The 18084-nt window shown below is 43.1% G+C and overlaps 1 long non-coding RNA gene across 1 annotated transcript in view; it reads left to right on the top strand.

Annotated features, from left to right (window-relative positions):
• Positions 1-17825, top strand: part of LOC110402913 — a 24797-nt gene extending 6972 nt beyond the window's left edge. The window contains exons 2-3 of the long non-coding RNA XR_002441396.1: positions 2712-2900; positions 15755-17825. This is a non-coding gene — a long non-coding RNA (uncharacterized LOC110402913). The remainder of the gene's footprint in view (positions 1-2711; positions 2901-15754) is intronic.

Raw genomic sequence — 18084 nt, 5'->3', positions numbered from 1 at the left:
TTCCTTCCTTCCTTCCTTCCTTCCTTCCTTCCTTCCTTCCTTCCTTCCTTCCTTTTCCTTCCTTCCTTTTCCTTCCTTCCTTCCTTCTTTCATTTTTTCAACCAGCAGTTTCCAAAGGCTGGTTTTCTTGGCTTGTAGCAACTGTCCTACCTTAAAATTCAGTTCTGTAAGACATCCATCTCCATCTTTTGCCCCTGCCTGCTCACTGATCTATGTGCTTTTTGATGCTGGAAAAGCTATCTCACGCAGATTGCTGCTTGCAGTTGGTAATGAGGAGGAGTTATCGTCACCACGCTATTCTAATGTCTCAGTATGCCTTCTGTAATGTGAGAGGATTATTACCGATGCTCTGCTGGCTCTATTCATTGTTGTGAATGAATTATGCTTTTAAGCTCGGCATTAGTCTAAAAATACCTCCAGTAACTTAAGTGGGGATTATTATTCCGGACCATGTTTATGGTTGTTCTGAAGAGCCCAGCAAGAGCAGAACCCCATTGTGCCAAGCCCTGCATGAGGGATGCTCTCTGCCCCAGTGAGCATCTGCCTAAAAAGGTGGCAGGGCCAGGGATAAAGCCTACATACAGGGTGATTTCACACCGCAGAAAGTTTTCTGCCACAGAGTATATGGAAAACAAACATGTTTTCCTTCCTAATGCTCTGGCTTGTTCCAAGGACAGAGAGTGTTACTCTCCTTTTCAGCTCTGGTTTGTGGGGTGAGACAGAGCCTTGCATCAGATATTGCAGTACTCACTTGGCATTTTCTGCTCCCAGGGGCTGCCAGTGTGTTTGCTCACATTGTGTTTGCCATTGAGATTGCTCACTGTGGCTTCCCATGGATGTCATGGGTAGGGGCGCTGGGGAAGGAGAGGGAGTGAGCAGGGCTGAGCAGATCCAGTTCTGCCCGTGTTTTTCTCTTCAAGTTTGTCGTTGTCATGCTGAATTATTGAGCTTTTGAATCACTTTGGCCATACATTTCGCCATAAACAGAGCATTTTAGAGAAGAAAGTGAGGAGTTAGGTCTATTCCTGGCACTGCCAATAGACAGCTTATGGGGAAAGGTGTCAGGAGGAAGCAACACAGACCAGTCCATGTGCTCTCCCATTTGCAAAAATACAGTTGCAGGCTTACTTCTCCCATCATAAAATTGTCTCTTCGAGTTTTCCAGGTGGGTGAATCACAGAGGTCGAAACGTAGCCTGACAGGTAGAAATCAAAAGCAGCATGTCTTAGTGATGCTTTGTCAGCTGTGAATAACGAGCAATATTTGGGGGTTTGTTCTGAGCATCCAGATGCCATCCACTGTCAGCTCTCAGCTTCTGCTGCCCTGGGCAAACCTGATAATATGTCACTGCAGAGTGTTTGCTGTGCCACGTATGTTGCTCCCATAGATATTTGCCTAATCTGTCTGCATGGCAACTCTAAATCAGGTGTCAACTTCTTTCTGGAATGAAATCTCTATTGCCTATATAATTTGAAATCCAGAGGACAAAAATGAATGCATTCTGTGGCTACCGGGATGATTTATGCTTGGTTCCTAACAACTTAGATGGCTAATTGCAAGGCATTAAAAGGAAACACAGCAGTACGGTTTTGCACAGGAATGCCAATAAATAAACTGACAGTGGAGAGGATGAGAGCTGTGGTGGTCAGTCAGGGTGAGGTCACCTCCTCACCCACAGGGCAGTAAGAGTACTAAGGTTTATGTGTGTTACATGCTGCAATACACTTCCGCTTGTATCACTGGGTATTAAAAAGTATAGCACGTCTCTGTTTGACAGTGCACTTCATCATATATTATGGGGATAATATTTTACCAGGCAAATGCTCTGCGATACTCGTTTCTTCTGTTTCTGTTCTTACTTCTTTTAAACCCCTGAACTCAGATACCAGAAGGAGCAGACTTACCACAGGGCTCTCTTGTGCCCAGAGTAGGTTGTACTCAACATTCACTTAGCTCCTCGTACTATAAATCCAAAAGGCCCCTCTTCAGAGATGTGACAAAACAGAAGTTGTATTCTTCATAAATGAACTTACAGATCACGAGCTCGTGCTAAGATGTTAATTAGAGTCACCGGCAAGATGGGAGAATAAGAACAATGAGATCCAGGATAGTGCATTGCAATTTCCCCAAATAAAGATCAGTATGTTTCTGGCAAGACTTGTATGCAGAAACACTGCCTTACTTGTAGAAAACATCCAAGTGAAGTAAATACTTGACCTATCTGACAAACCATGAATGCTTCCATTAGCATGGCATAATTCTAATGCATTTAGTGTGTATGTTTAATGCTAAATGCATTAGCACTTAATGTCAGAGCTTCAGACCTGCTGGAGTCAAGGGGTTAACACAAATTAAGAATTGCAGGAGAGATTTTTCACTCTTTATAGCTCTGTGTTAGAAGTCCTAATTTCATTACTGAAGCTCACTCTGTAAGGAAAGAGCATTATTTCTGTGTCGGGTTCCTTTCCCTTCTTTTGCAAATAAGGACCCTTTGCCTGCCCTGCCAGCATTTGCTATTGCAGTAAGACTTGCTGGGAGGCCCAGCTGTGACATTGTGCAAGCTGAAGTCATGTAGTAAAACCTGCAGATGATATTAAGAAAATGCATATATCCAGCTTAATTAACAGATTGACATTACAAAATCAAGTCTGTAATGAATTCCTTTGTTTAAATGCGATCTTCTATTTTGTTTTGTTTATCTCTAAAAACAGAACATTTTGATCTTCATTTATATGGAAGAGTGAGGCCGACAAGTGAAATACAGCAACCCAGGCTGCAGCCACCCGGAGCATCCAAGGGGTTAAGCAGCCCTTAACCCTTCCACTTGACCTTGCCCATCTTCGTATTTCAGCACAGACAGTGGCACAGCTGTGCAGCGATCCTCACCGGGGAGCAGCCAGGTGAGAAATAACACAGGCAGAGAAATGGGTGCAAGAGAGGGGCCGGCTTAGAGGCAGGAGTGGGCACAGGGGGCTGGGCATCAGCTTTGTCACGTGGCTGGTGATCACTGAACTGCTCAGAGCTTGTTTCGGTGCAATTCAGCATGGAACAAGGAAGATGCACCTGGTCTCTTTTTTTAGCATGACGAAGCCATGCTCCTTTGGATTCCATGACAAAGCAGCACTGCTTTGGATTCACTGCCTTAATAATAATTTCTAGCAGTAATAGTGTTGGAGTCAATGGGACTGCAAACAAAGCATGAAGAAAATGCCAGTCTCTGCAGGATCAGGAAGAAGAGCTGTTACACTGACTGACCTCAGGAAAAAAAGATTAGGATGTAGGAGGGTTTATTTTGTGTGTGATTTTAATTAAGACCTATTTAAATGAATGGGATTTATGCTGATCGGCATTTGTATGTCACCCTAACTCTTGAAAAAGTTTTAGAAATCTTAAGACCATCAACTCCTCACAGTGCTTTAGTAAGACAGGAGCTGTGCTGGAGGTGAGCCCAGAGGGGAAAGCTGAAGCACAGAGATACGTGGCAGGAGAGAGGGCCTGAGCTGCTACTTTCCAGCTCCTGGTCAAGGACCTTTGCCCTGCTCTTGCTGAGAGCAAGTTCTCACAGTTGCTTGGTAACTTTGCTGGGCTTTGAGTGTTTTTCTACCACTAGCAGCTGGATGCATACAGACTTTACACAGCATATGTTGGCTGATAGCTTGTGGACTAGGTCCAGCATGAGGAGCTTGGGTGTGTTTCGCAGCCTTTTTCCTGAAGAAGAAATAAATACTGCTGTAGCAGTCAGACACCTCCTCTTGGCAGCCCCCACTGCCCTTAAACAACTCTTAAAGCTTAAACATGGCTTTAAGTTGCACCAGAGGAAGTTCAGGTTGGATATTAGGAAATATTTATTTTCTGGAAGAGTGGTCAGCCATTAGCACAGGCTGCCCAGGGAAGTGGTGGGGTCACTGTCCCTGGAGGTGTTCCAAAACCATGGGGACGTGGCACTGAGGGCCATGGGCAGTGGGCATGGGGGGGGTGGGTTGGGGTTCAGCTTGGGGATCTCAGAGGTCTTTTCCAGCCTTCATGACTGTATGATCTCCTGTGGAGGCCCAGAATTGGAGCTCAGAAGGTCTGGCCTTGGTCCTGTCACTCTGTGATGGGTGGCCTGAAGATCACAAGTTTCCCCCTGTCGCTGCATTGCTTCCCCACCCGGTGTCCCCGTCTCGGCAGCCATTGTTCCTACCAGCAATGAGGGATATAACTGGGCCTTCAGAGGGGACCAAGCAATCATCTTGCTAACTAAAAGGATAATCTGTGTATTTCCTTTCTGTTTCCAGGCATGCTGTGATTCTTAACCTTTTAAACCGTTCTCAACATCTGCTCCTTTCAATAAGCATGCGTTGCTGCTAACAGGCCAGCACACTCCCGGGGTTCTGGCTGTATGAACAAGTCACTCCAGGGGATGCTGGAGAAGAGCTGTGGAGCAGCTAATGTGCTGTGGAGCTGCACTCCATAACCCTGCAGCGGTTTGTTCATGGAGCCGTACCCTGAAACCGGTCACATTAACCCTGCCGTGTCCTTGGAGTACACTGCTACTGAATGAGATGCTAACATTTTCCGTGTGGCAGAGCTCAGAGTGGTTGGGCTATTTCCCTGCACCTAGTCTGAAACTCTGCCAGTTATCAGCTATAAACTGTGTACTGCACAACATGGTGTTATAGTGCCTATAACCTTGGATGTATCAATAATGGAACCTAAACTGACCACAGGCAGCATATGAACTTATACTTTTCCTCTGGTTGTCTTAAACTGGTTGCAAGGAATCATTTTGCATAAATAGAAAACCCAGCTAAAATAGGAAGAAATTAACACACATTGTCTGCTGTTACAGTGCACATTGATATTTTGCTGGAGCGACATCCTTGGGACAACTTTCATTTAAAGAAGCATCCAGTAAGTGGCTAAGCAGGAGAAATGCAATGATGAGGTTTGCTTTGTTCTGCATTTACATATGGGTAGGATGTCCTGACGAGAAGGAGAGCTCAGTGATTTGCTATAGTTTGTACTGACTGTCATGGTGCAGTCTGAGGGTCTGATTCAGATGAATTTAGGTGAGGTAGAAGTTAAATAACAGCCTCCAACAAGTATACCTTCCCCATGCGACTCAGAGTTGTAAAGTAGGATGAACCTCTGGCTCTCTCATGGACTGGACTGACATAAAGACAAGGAGGCAAGGCTAACTGCTAATATGCAATGAGACAGAGAGCTGGAGCCAGCAGGTTTGCTCTAGTGAACCCTACGGTGTGTGACATCAATAGAACATCTCCAGAACTGCCTCCTGCAGCAGGAAGGAGGTGAGTGCTGAGGATGCTCAGGTGTGGGCTGGAGTTATTTTCCATGCGCGGCTTCTTAACAGTCCCCCTAAGGGTTTCATCAGGCCTGCAGCTTCCACTGCACCTGGCCTCAGGGAAGTGAAATAAGTGCTCTTCGGCTGGCAGCAGCTGAGCTCTCTGCTTTCATTCTGAGCTGCTTCTTGGACCTTGGGTCGTATTTCGATCTAACCTTGGCTGTGTCTCCATTCCCCTGGTGCCTGGCTCTGACAGGCTGTCCTGCTTATGACTTGGCTGCCATCATGCCTAGCCTGGCTGCTTGTGCTCTGTAAAATGTGACCTTTTCTTCTGCATGCACTTCTGCTTTAGCACACCTTGAAGCTGAAGATAATAATCAAAGGAGCTCAGGCTGCACCCTGGGAAAAATTATGGCTGTCTGAACAGCCATGCATGCAGGCTGTGTGTCTCCCTCCACCCTTTGCTATTTGAAAGAGATGTTTGCTTGAACCGAGCACTTAGATTAAGATCACGTCTTTCTGTATCCTATTTTTATGTATTATATGTAAGCTCCAGTAGTAACATAACTTTCAGTGTTCTTGGTACAGCCGCCCTTACGTGTGTTGAAATACTGGAATGTTGAAGGGAAGAAAATAGAACTCTTGATTTCTTAAGAACTGTATTGGGCCCTAGGAAATTAGCAGCCCCGTGTATCTTGGGGGTTTATCATCTTTGATATCCTCAGTACAAATTTCAGTAGATAAATTAAGATCCCAACACAAAGCAATCAACAAAGTTGCTTTGGTTAGTGGGGATGGGAACTGTGTATTTTGAAGGTTTTTTTTAGCATCTCTTGCTGAAAGTGCCTCTCTTCAGGTATGTCACTGCCACCGTTGTCATTTATTAAAAATATGCATAGATTTTGTTTTTATACTTACAGCAAATGTTCTGCCCTCAGGTTCAATTCTTCTTCTAAAGCTTGAGTTTATTGGATGGCCAAGAAGGCAGTAAGCTATCTGGGTACTTGCTTGTTCTGTCACATCTACTCGTGTGCTTGGCACTGTCAGCTCTCCCAGGCTGGGAGACCAGAGGACTGGACCCTCATGGGCTGCTTGTCCTGCTGACCACTGCTGGCTCTCCTGGTGCTGCTGCTTGTCCAGGGACAAAGAAGGGATCAGGCTTGCTTAGCCCAGTCCAGATGCTCTGTTGAGCTTAAAATTGACTTAACTATCCTTCATTCAAGTCAGAGTGAGGGAGAGCAAGTATAACCCTGGAGACTGGAGATCAAGTGTGGATTTTAACCCCAAAGGAGTTCCAGCTTTAGTTCCTCTTTATGCAGTGTAATCCTCTTTTTATGCATCCATCTATTTCTTATCTCCTTAAGTGGTTAAATATTTTATTTATTTGCCGAGTGTGCATGCAGACTTAATTTATATTGCATGTGCTATGCACTCAGTGCGTGCTATAAGTCTTTGGATGCTGCAATTGTGCACCTCCCGGTCTATATCCCTTCCTCCATGCAATACCACAGTGCCTATGCAGATGGGTGTTAGCCCTTGGACAGCTGTTTGCCTTGTTATTCTGCCACACAGCTGTTAGTTACTCTTAAGCTTCATTTTTTCCAGCTGCACCACAATTAGACTGCACATTCTTAAAACCTTCCTAGGATTCTTCTAATCTACGCCAGGATTGACCCAAAGAAAAGGTTGTGCCTCTTTTCTTCCTTGATTCCAGTAATCAGTTTGCAGCATAGGCACCTTTCTATGTGCAGGTGTTTCTGGGGTCAAGGCCTCGCTGGTGTCTTCCAGGTTCATCCAGTATCAGTCGGAATGAATTACTGCTCTGTGCAGTCACTGGGCAGGGAAGGTAGCGTGTCCTGGCAGAGCAGAACCTCATGGGCAATAATTAGACTCAGCATCTGTAAATTATTTTGCAAACCACAACTGAAAGGTGATAAAGAAGCACCTCCGCTGGGATTATTAATGCAAAAAATGAAAATTTGAATGTTAAATAACCAAACAAAAACCCAAAGACAGCTGTTAAAGGCATTCTAGAAAGACAATAAATCAGTTGCCTCTAGGTTGAAACTGAGGGTGGAAGCACTGGAAACGCATCTATCACTGAGATAGCTGAAGTAAGCTTATTTCCTCGCTCCAGAAAGAGAAGCTTTGATCACATCTGTCACTGAAGCACTAATTAAAAAAAAAAGAAGTGTTAAAAGCCAAAATAAAGTTTTAAAAAAGAATGGAGGATTATGGCTCCGAAAACTTGTTTCCAATGTTGATTTTCTTTCTCTGTTAGTAAAACGTTTTAATGAAAGTAACTCGAGGCTCCTAAGATTTTGAATTTGTAAGTTGATTCCATCCTTTTCTTCTTCCTTACCTGTCGACCTCATTTCATCATCCCTTTATGTGTGATATTTCTTTAATCAGTGAATAGTGACTAACACTGGGGAACTGGAACTACTCAGACTTCATTATGTCGTGCTGTAAATCAGGTCAAAACAGCACCTGGATACAGAGGAAAATTCTGCTTGCCAGGTGGGTGTTTACCCTGATGTTTTAATTCAGGTCAGCAGTAAGCTTTTAAGGTAATCTCTCATTCAGTGTGCCGTGGTTCTTGGAGTGCACAAAGTGGATTTCTGTAGCATGAAACTAACTCAGGAGAGATGCACCAGGGGTGCACCTAATCTCTCTGCTAATGGACACCTCGCCCACTTGCAGCAAGGTGGGGTTAGCCTGAAGTAGCTGGCCCAAAATTCTGCCGTGCTGTGCTGATCTGCTCCTACCGTGCCCACGGAGCTGTCACTCCTTAATTGCATGCTCTGCCTTTTAGTTTCTGCCTGGTAAAGAAGACGTTAGGACTGTGAGATGTGCTATGAACCTGTGAGCTTTTCTGGCGTTTCAGCCCCATCCAAAATGGGGACCTGAAGGCTTGCAGATGGGAAAGAGGAAGGGGGAATATCCTGTGTTTGTTCCTCACTCCATTGGCTCTGGGGAAGTCCAAAGCATCATAAATGGAGTCAGAAAGGGCCTGCTGTGAGGAGCATATGACTGTACTTATTTCTTCACTTTGAAGTAGGGAGAAGTGATTTAAGAGCTGACTGTGAAAGTAGGCACAGAAATAAAGACAGACATAAAGAAAACATCCTGACACTGCTGCTTCTTAAAGAGAGATGGGAGCTGGGAGTGAATGCTTGAAAGGCTCCTATAAAGTCACGTTTGGTTCTGAAGCTGTTCTTTACACTCTCCTATGTTTTTGCTATGCCTCTGCACAATAAACAGTGCATGCAGAATAAAAGATACCTTGGTGGGCTACTAGCAAATTAAGGGATCAGCTTTGGTTTTAACTGCTTCTCCTAGATACCAACCACCTGCAGCTGAACATGGAATAGCATTTTGCATCTGTGAGAGGTTTGTGGTAACAGTGCTAAACTAGGAGATAAGAATCCTCCTCAGAGGAGAGAATTTGGTGAGAAGCATGAAGAAACTGGGCTGACTGCTGATATGACTTGGTGTAACTACGCAGCATCACTTCTGCTGAAGCTGCAGCCCGAGTCTGTATGGAGAAGTATCGAGTACTTGAGTTTTGGCTGTGTGTCTTTTGTTTTATCAGCCTCAGATGATAATAATGACAGGTATTAAGAATTTTCTGCTGAACATTGCCTTGAATTCAGGCCAGTATAACATTCTGGCTAATGTGTTAAGTGTTACATCTCTTATCAGATTGTCAGACCTCCTAAAGCACGCGCATATCTTCGGCATGTGAATATGTGTGAATCCCAGATAATGCTACAAGTGAATAAATGTAAGAGAATCCATCTTAAATGACATCTCATTTCTGCCTTTCACTTAGTTAAAGCCAATAATAGGCTGAATAGGGAGCAGATGTAAGGTCAGATATGCTGTGTTAGCACTTACGGCGCTTATTCAGTGATAGCAGTTGCGTGAATATTTGAAAGCTCTTCTCAGCAATACCCGTGCAGGTTAGCTGCTATCACATCCTGACATCGTATCTTCGAAGCAGACCTGGAAGGGGAACAGAGTTTCTGTCCTTGAAGATTTCAGAATTTCAGGCTTTCAGTACCGGTGCTCGCTTGGCACTGAAGGGTTTTGAATTTTTATGTGGGGGAAGAAAAATAGAAAAAAAATAAACTAATTTCCCAAAGATATGGAACTTCCTCCATTTCCGTCCCAGAAATCTAACAGCAAAGACATGTTGCATTAATCTCACGTCTTCCTCAGCGTACCATCCTTGTAACACGCCCTGTGTGCATGGCCAGGGCTGTGAGCCCTGTAGGGAACCATGCACTGTGCTGCCACAGCCACAACTCAAAATACAAATCTACATCTAATAACAATAACTGCTGTTATATATCTTGTATGATATGTTTCTGTGCTGTAAATACAGTTTGGAAGACACCAGTTGCAGAGAGAAGGGAGCAAAATTTTTGTTGAGAACTCTTTTTTTCATGTTTACTTTAACAAAGGGATTCAGCAAACACTGAGGAAGGGAAATTGCCTTTTCTCTAAAGATTGAAGAAGTCAGCAATTGTTTAAGCAGTATATCCTGCTGCCCTGTAAAAACCCTGAGCCTGAAAAGGCACATTCATTTCCTGAATGAACAGGAAATGTAGGGTTTGCATTCCAGGACATACTGCTCCAATATCTATCTGTTATAGTACAGAAGTACATGCCTGCATCTCCAGTGGTGAATTCTGATGCTCCTCTTAAAGGCAATTAAGGAGTGAATTTTCTGGGGCATATCTGGAGAATTTAGAACACTGAAGCTGTTTCCACATTGCCCTCTGAAATATCAAGTGTTTTGGTTAGGGGTTGCCCCTTGGGCCATGGGCTACCTTATAGGAGTAGGCATTAAATGAATGATCTCTATCACAGATTGCTCCTTTGAATCTGTTCAGAGGTGCCAGAGAAACACCCTGAAATTCCGAATACGCTGAGTTCGTGTTGCTCTGCTCACCCTGTGACCATACATTAAGACTGCGTGAACAAGGACGCGGCTCTGAGTTTGTCCTCAGGATTTTCATTTCTGTTTGCTTGCTTCTGTGTCGTTCTTCCATCTTTGGTTCAAGCCTTGAAGGGGGGGTTATTTGGTGAGTATAGCAATAGCTGTGTAAGCTTTCTTTTTACTTAGCTGTGTTATTTCTTTCTTACGACCGTTGCGATTGCCTGCCATCTGGGGGCTTCTGGGCCTGCTTCAATAAATTGTGTTCTCTTTCCCTGTTGCTCTGAGGGTTCGCAGAGGGGTGGGAAACTGGATGCATTGCATAGAGAGCTGCAAGCTGTGGAAGGCACGTTAGGCATATATTACTGGTTTTTGCTTACGTAAATTGTTGTTGTAAGTCACCGCAAATAATGGCCAAGGAGAAAATCAGTGGCAAAGCACTTCTTAGTCAACAAGTTGCCACAGGGAGCTGCTAACTCACTTTCTGCTTTGCTTCTAGTGGAACATGATGGCTGGACGTGATGAGTGTGTGTGTGCTCTTGGGTGGCTCAATGTGCTGTCAGGACGTACCCTTGTAGTAGTCCCTACCAAAAATGCCACCTGCTGGAGGTGCAGCCATCAGAGCTGGGCTGGAGAGGAGTTCCCAGGAGACCTACCCATTTACTATGGCCATACGCTTCTGGAAAATTCTTGCAGCAGAGTTCTTTCTCTTAAAAATCAACTCTTCCCACTTACATGTTGCATCTGTGGGTTTTTTTTTATGGTTTTTTGGTTTTTTTTTTTTGTAAATGTGGTTTACAACTTTCTTGGGAGTCCTTATTTATAAGTTTCTGTGTGAAACCACGGTATTTTGTATATCAGTTTTTATACACAAGAGACCTTGAAGTGACTCAAACCAGCAGCCTTCTGCGGTTCCAGCATCTGTATTTATGAGCTAGGGGATGCGTTCGGTGCAGCATTTCATTTTACTTTGATTTTTTGTTTCATATACTCATTTTCACTTGGCATATTACTCATTCCTCCCTTTCTGTAAATACAGCAGGGCTGTAGATTGCCTCAGTCCAATTTTTACTTTCTCTGCTCTTTTGCCCTGACTGATGGACATGCTCGAGTCCTTTGTCGAGGCCTTGGTCACCTTCGGTCTAACTGGCACATTGCAGTTCTGCCAGCAGTTCTTGCTTTCTGAATTACCGTGTTTAATAATAGTAGTTTTGATATTCAGCATTGTCAACTTTGACTGCTCTCTTGACCTCCTTATTTTCCTGGGAGGTTATTGGGATAGATATGTAATGGGAGAATGCGTTAAAAGAAATGCTGCGGCATTCATTACTCTTCCTATGAACCTTCAGTTATAAATGCTGGTTAATGGTAATGTAGCTGCTGTCCAGTGTGCGCTCAGTTAGCATATGTTGTGCATGTAAAATAGATGTGCTTTTCTTGCTTCACTGCAAAGCAACTCACCATTTGCTATCTATTAGAGTAGCGAGAAAGGAACTGTTGTGTCTGCCCTTAAAGTAATAACACATTTATTATGCAGCTGGATTAGTTCAAGTGGTTGGATTAAAGAATTCCCTGCGCAAGAAGAACTCATCGTGCTAGGTACATAATTAGCATTTCCTTTTGTATTTAATGAGTTTTTCCCAGTTTTTCTCTTCATGTCTTTTTTTTTAAGAAATGGAGGTGTTCCAGGCATTCTTCCAGCGTTCTTACAACCTCCTCGACTTGGTGCTGATGCCTTCCTGGAGAGCTAGAATTAATCAGCATCTGCAGGTTCATAGCAATGATAAGCACTGGAATCAGGTCACTTCAGAACTACTTATCCTTAATGGGCATTATTAACTGGACTGTGGCAAGTGCTTTAAGCATGATAGGGTCAGACTCCAGGTGTGGAGAGTTTTCTGGTAGGTTTCATGCTTCTCTTTGGAGCAGTTACTCGTCCAATTGAGCACTCTTTTATCTGGAAAAGTTAGACATTGCGCAAAGATTCTCTACATAAGATACTTTGGGAAATCTAGTTAGGAGCCCCAGGATCCTGTGACTGCAGACTAATATTCTTTTGTCCAAAAATTGGGATAGCTGCTGCTCAGTGACAGGGAAGTTACCAGCCTACAGAATTTTGTCCTTAGTAAAAAGTTACTTTCCATCAGTCAGTTCAAGTCTTTATGTATCCCCTTCTCACGTGTACCCAATCTTTGCAGGCGAGAAGCAATGGGACCGTAATCCTTTTGCTCTTAGTGCATTCATGATTATACAGAGATCATCCACAAGCAGGTTTCCCTGCACAGTGTAGGGCCAGCCCCTACTGGTAATTGTTCACAACTCCAAAGGCACCTGCTGGAAGTCTATTTATAAATCTAGTCCATATTGAGTGAAGTCCTTGGGGATAAAAGAGCTTTATATATGCAAAATATTCATTTTTCTTCTAAGTGGGGTAAAGCTGTTTCCATCTCAAGGGATGAAAAACCTGGGAGTTTTCATGGAATCGAGCCCATCTTTAATGATCATATCAGCAGAGTTGCCAGGCTGACATTTGATTATCTCGGAACAGTGTAGTGCTGCATTACCACCTCTCCCAAATGGATGTTGGATTGCTTATCCATGCCTTTTGCAATGCCCTGGCTGAATTAATCAACTATCCCTGGAGTGCTTCCAGCAGGGAGAATTCACTGATAACAGCTGATCTAAAAGTTCCCCACCCGGGACTTTAACTCAGCTTTTGCACATTGTATTAGTCCTGGGGTGTGTCGTGCTGACTGCATGATGGCAGAAAGCTGCTTCTTGCTTTGCAGTGCATGGGTTAATGCAGTCATTTTTCATCTCTAAAAACAAAGGTCTAAACTGGCTTAGGGTCATGAATAAAGTGAGTTCAGTGGCCCTGACCTCATCTCTAGCGGATATTTGTCTGCAATATAAACCAGCCACATGGGTTCATCATGATGGGCCGTCATCTTTTATACGAGACCCAGGGAAGGGCTACCTGGGGGTGCTAAAGGCCGCAGCTGGGGTGAATTAGCAGAGTTATGTCAAAAGCTAAATGACTTGGCACAGCTCATCTAGTTCCACTTCATTATAATGCATGTTAAGTGGTCACCAGCCTACTAAAGGGAACTGATGCACAAAATATGTCACTGGTAGATGCTGTTGAAGCTTTGACATTTTAGTGCACCTGTAGTATGGTGCAGCCCATGACTACTAAGTTGACTTTTGTAAAGGTAAAGCAGAACTTCACCATTAAACCGTTCATATTCTCCTCTCTGTAACTCTCAGCTTTAGAAGTCAGCGTTGTCTATTCACTGATGTTGCAGAAGGTCTTAATATCGCTGTGGATAGGTTAAGCTCTTCCTGCATTTGGATATCTTCCCAATTTATTATTACTATGCCGAACTGTGCAGCTCTGCTTATGACCAATATGACCTGAATACAGGGCTCTTGCTAGGAAAACCTTCATTGCTTCTGGGAGGAGCACACCTGAAAACCAGCTTTTCATCTGTACATGTCCCACATCAAGAGGCCTGGGATTAGATCCAGCTTCAAACTTCATGGATGATGCTCCTGTCTGATTTCTCATTTGTGTCTCTGCCATTTCCATTGGCAGAGCATCAGATCTGAAAGAGCCTCTGACCCAGTAAATGCATGAATTATTTAAGACGTGAGTTAATTTTCTTTGGGCATTGTAACAGATTTAAACATGATACCAGCAGAGAGGAATTTATTTCAAGTATCTTTCAGACATTTTTAATATATTTGCATTATGGTCAATTAAAAAGAGCCGAAACAATGCTAATTGTGGATTTCTTTTCACTAATGCTTTTAAAATTCCCAGATTTGTGCTTCATGCTTCAGGGTATAAACCCACCTCTAACTAATGAGTGCTAAGAAGAAACTTCCCTATGGGCAGATTATCCCATAAGTGCCGTATGGCTGCTGGCTTGTCTCCCCAACTAAGGAAGGGCTAACATCTTGCCAAAGTTGCTTCCAACCTCTTCCCTTAAGGCACTGTTTATTAATTCAGACAAAAGCCTCTGAGAGTAATGCAATACAAAGCTGTTCCCTTTCCCAGCAAAGACTTTGCTCTCTGCCCTCTTTATCTCTCAGCTACAGGGCTAGTTATAAAGGAAATCTCCTTCCTGGATGTTCATCTCACTCTCTTTAGGTTGCATTTGAACATCAACCATTCCATTTCCAGATGGCTGACAAAACTGCATATGTTGGTCTTGGCTAAAGCAGGCAGGATCTTGCATAGAGAGATCCTCAATCTGGGCTAGTACACCAATCTTAATATTTCCGCTGTTTCCTTTTTAATGGTCAGTTACAATATTGAAGTGAACTATCACAACAAAGCACAAAAATGCTTCAGAGCCACTTCAGCAAAACCAGGGAGATGTGGTTGCCTATCATTCACATCCATCATCGCCTTTGGCCATGACAACAGTGATCATGCAGTCCAATGTACTGTCTCATCAGAATGGTCTGACTATGGATCCTGCCTCTGAAATACGAGGTGACTCCAGAAAAGTGAGTTGAGATGGTGTGGGAAAGTCTCTGCTTGTGTTCAGCTGCCAAGATCAGGAGGAGCAAGCAGCAGATTTGGAGCCTCAGCAAAGCTTTCTGGCCCAGTAACCAGTGTGAAATGTGTACAGAGAGACAAACTGGGAAGAGGTACTCTTCACACCCAAAGATCCACACAATATCTAGACATCCATTTTCACACCATTCTTTTTTCAAGTATTGTTTGATACGAAGCTCATCTCCAACTAAGTATCACATTTATAGCAGGCACTCATGTCTGAAATAATTAAGAAAAAGAAGTATATTGCGTTCTAAACTAATTATATAAATCATCTGAATTATTTATCAGGGCTGCTTCAAATCTCGGTTGTGAAAGACCTTTGCAGACTGCATGTGATTTAGTATTAACACAACTGAGATGCAGACGGGACATTAAGTGCTTCTCCTAATTTTATTTTATTTTGGAAAAAATAAAGAAGTCAGTAATTGACTCTTTAATAGTCCCACGACTGTTGATTTTTAACCATATTTCAAAGCATGTTTTGAATACAGAGAGCAATTCACAGATTCTCATGTTTAGGTAGCTACCACAGGGACTAGTATCTGAGCCCTTTCTCCCTGTTGGAGGCTGGAAAATCCCTGAAAGGACACTACCTACAGATGTGTAGGTGTAGTTTTGCTAGCATTGCTTGCATTAGGACAAGCCACTAGGAGAGCGCGTCATTTTAAATGAACACAGTTTAACTTGGAAAGCAGCGAGGCATCCTTCAGCAAGTGGTGGTGGTACTGAGAACAGGGAGAAAACAAAAAATTAAAATTGTACACTTCTTAATGCAATTTGTGTGGTTTGTGAAATGATCCACCTGTGTTCTAGCTATTTCCTAGTTTTCTTTTATTCTCTTCTATTTGTACGTTTTCTGTTGTTTGGAAGCCTTCATCTCTATTATATTGCCTACGCCAAGAAATAAGGAGCATTACTCTACTAATGCTTTCACTGTATGCTTTGTCCTTAGGATAATGCAAGGGAAGATCGAGAGCAGAGGTCTGAACAAGCTGCTTACAGTTTGGGAAGAGGAGCATTTGAAATTGCCTTCTGCTTCCAGGACCCCTGAACTGCTTTGAGGTTTTGGAAGCCAAACAGAACTGAATTTTGGAGCTCCCCTTATCTTTACAATAAGCCAGATCAGAACCCTGGATCTTAATTAACATTTCTGCATTTAGAATTATTTTTTGTGCACACAATAGAGCTGATTATTACTGAGAGCGTCTTCAAAGAAGCTAAATTAATCTGATAAATCAATGTGGCCAATGCAGATAAGTCTTGTGGAGCATTTTAAAGCTGTACCAGGATCTGTCAAAAAGAGTAATGAATATCAGATTTCCAAATGTACACATTTTGGGGGGAAGGAGTAAGATAAATGACACGCATTAACTTCAATAACTTGCGTGCAGTAACGTGAAGATGCAAATACGAAAATTAAACTGGGTCAGCAGATGCAAACTTGTAGACAATAATAAAGAATGCTGAGACTGTTCTGAATGAAGAGAAGATGGCAAAGAACAGGAAATGATGTATGGGAGCAATGGCATGACATTTGTGCTCCTTCAGATGTATCCAACTCAATAATAATAATAATCCTGCTGTGAATTAAATTTCATTCCCTGTCACATCCAAGTAAGGAGCAGTGCACCAAAGATATCTTGGTGGCAAACTCGTTGTAAAACTGAGGACATCCAAAGGCTTCAGGCTGTGCCTACTGCAGAGGAAGATGGCAAAGAGAGCCAAGGGCCAGCCCTGTGTTTCCAGCAAACAGTGGGGAGGAGTCCAGGAAACATTCTCACTGCTCTGGGAGAAAACCTTATTCTTGTGTAAGAGCATCTTATCACAGCGCCAAGCACCGCATGACAGGTATTTCAGGATGCCATGGTGCACAACTGGAAACATCAGATAGAGCAGCTATTTTTATTGGAAGTGCAAGTGATCAATTTCTACTGATAAAAAAAGGCATTAATTTCTTCAGATAGAGAAGCAAATAGAAGAGTGTTACATACAGAGGAGTGTAAAAAGAAAGAAGTCTAGCCTGAAATCAAGAGGAAGAAAGAGGGTATACCTGGAGTAAAGATAAAAGGAAATGGCACGGTATTAGAGGAGAGTTAGCATTATCCTCCCAACAGGCTCTGACTCAGAGGTCGTGTCTCTGACCTCCCCTGGTGTCAAAGGCCGGGCTTGGCCAGCCTTCTCAATATTCTCATAAGCCTTTCTGACATTAAAGGATGGGAGATAGGCTGGAAAGCACTTAACAAATTAATATGGGATGTATATGCCCACATCCAGTACTAGCCCTTTGGCTGGCTTCTGGATTAGTGCTCTGTTGTAGCACACCGATGTGTTGCTGCCCATGGCTGACTCCTCCATGGGCTTCAGGAGGAGTGGTTATGTCATTTATATTAGATACATACATGTCAATGCAAAGGTTGCTTAATTTCTATTTTTTGTAGTTTTCATGTTCCCTTCGAGTTTCAGGTTCTAGCAGAAGTTTAAGCAAAGATTATCAGGAATCTCACGAGAGTTTTTAGTCTAAAGACTTCTGGTCCAAAACATTTGTGTACACATCAGATTAACATCCAATGTAAACCTTCTGTAAATCAGCCCTTGCTGTTCCCTAACGATCAGAGTATGAATTCCTAGCAGGCAAGTGATGAATTCCATGGGTGTGCCTGCTAGGTTTTTGCAAATAGCTGTATTCTTGAAATATTTCTGTGATTTAGTATGATCTCTTTTAAAGACAAAGAATTACAGGGGAACCTGCAGAAGTGTTGCGTGGAGCAATTCTCAGACTTGGAGCCAGAGCAGAAAAGCTGCATCCTCTGAAAGATGTGTTGCTCTTTCTGCCTTTGGAGTTAGGGGACAAGGGATGAGAATAGGTAACTTGTTTACAAGTTTTTCTTCTCTTTCAACTCTTCCAGCTCTTTATGTCGCCTCTTTCATAGGTGATACTGAGACAGATTTGCCAGCTAGAGCTGAAAGATAAAATAGAGCAGATGAAGGGTTGGGGGGTTGGGGGGTGGGAGCGTTCTCTTTTTTCAGTTCTGTACGGTGACATAAAAAGTGGGTTACAAACTAAAATATTGAATCACGGTTCTTCAGGCAGTTTTAGACTGAAATCATGGTCTTGTCAAGTCTGCGTTTGATACGCTTTAATTAACGCTTCCCTTACTTTGTGTTTGATTTTGATGTGTATGCGATGGATTCACACAACCTGAAGTGATCAAAAAGAGGCATTTGTCAGTGTCAGAGCCTGTGCTGAGGTCTCAGTTGGCTCCATGCACACCCTAGATGAGG

Source organism: Numida meleagris, chromosome 7 (assembly GCF_002078875.1).
Source record: "Numida meleagris isolate 19003 breed g44 Domestic line chromosome 7, NumMel1.0, whole genome shotgun sequence".
Taxonomy (NCBI): domain Eukaryota; kingdom Metazoa; phylum Chordata; class Aves; order Galliformes; family Numididae; genus Numida; species Numida meleagris.
The sequence above is the reverse complement of the archived record's forward strand: the minus strand, read 5'-3'. Positions and strand labels throughout refer to the sequence as shown.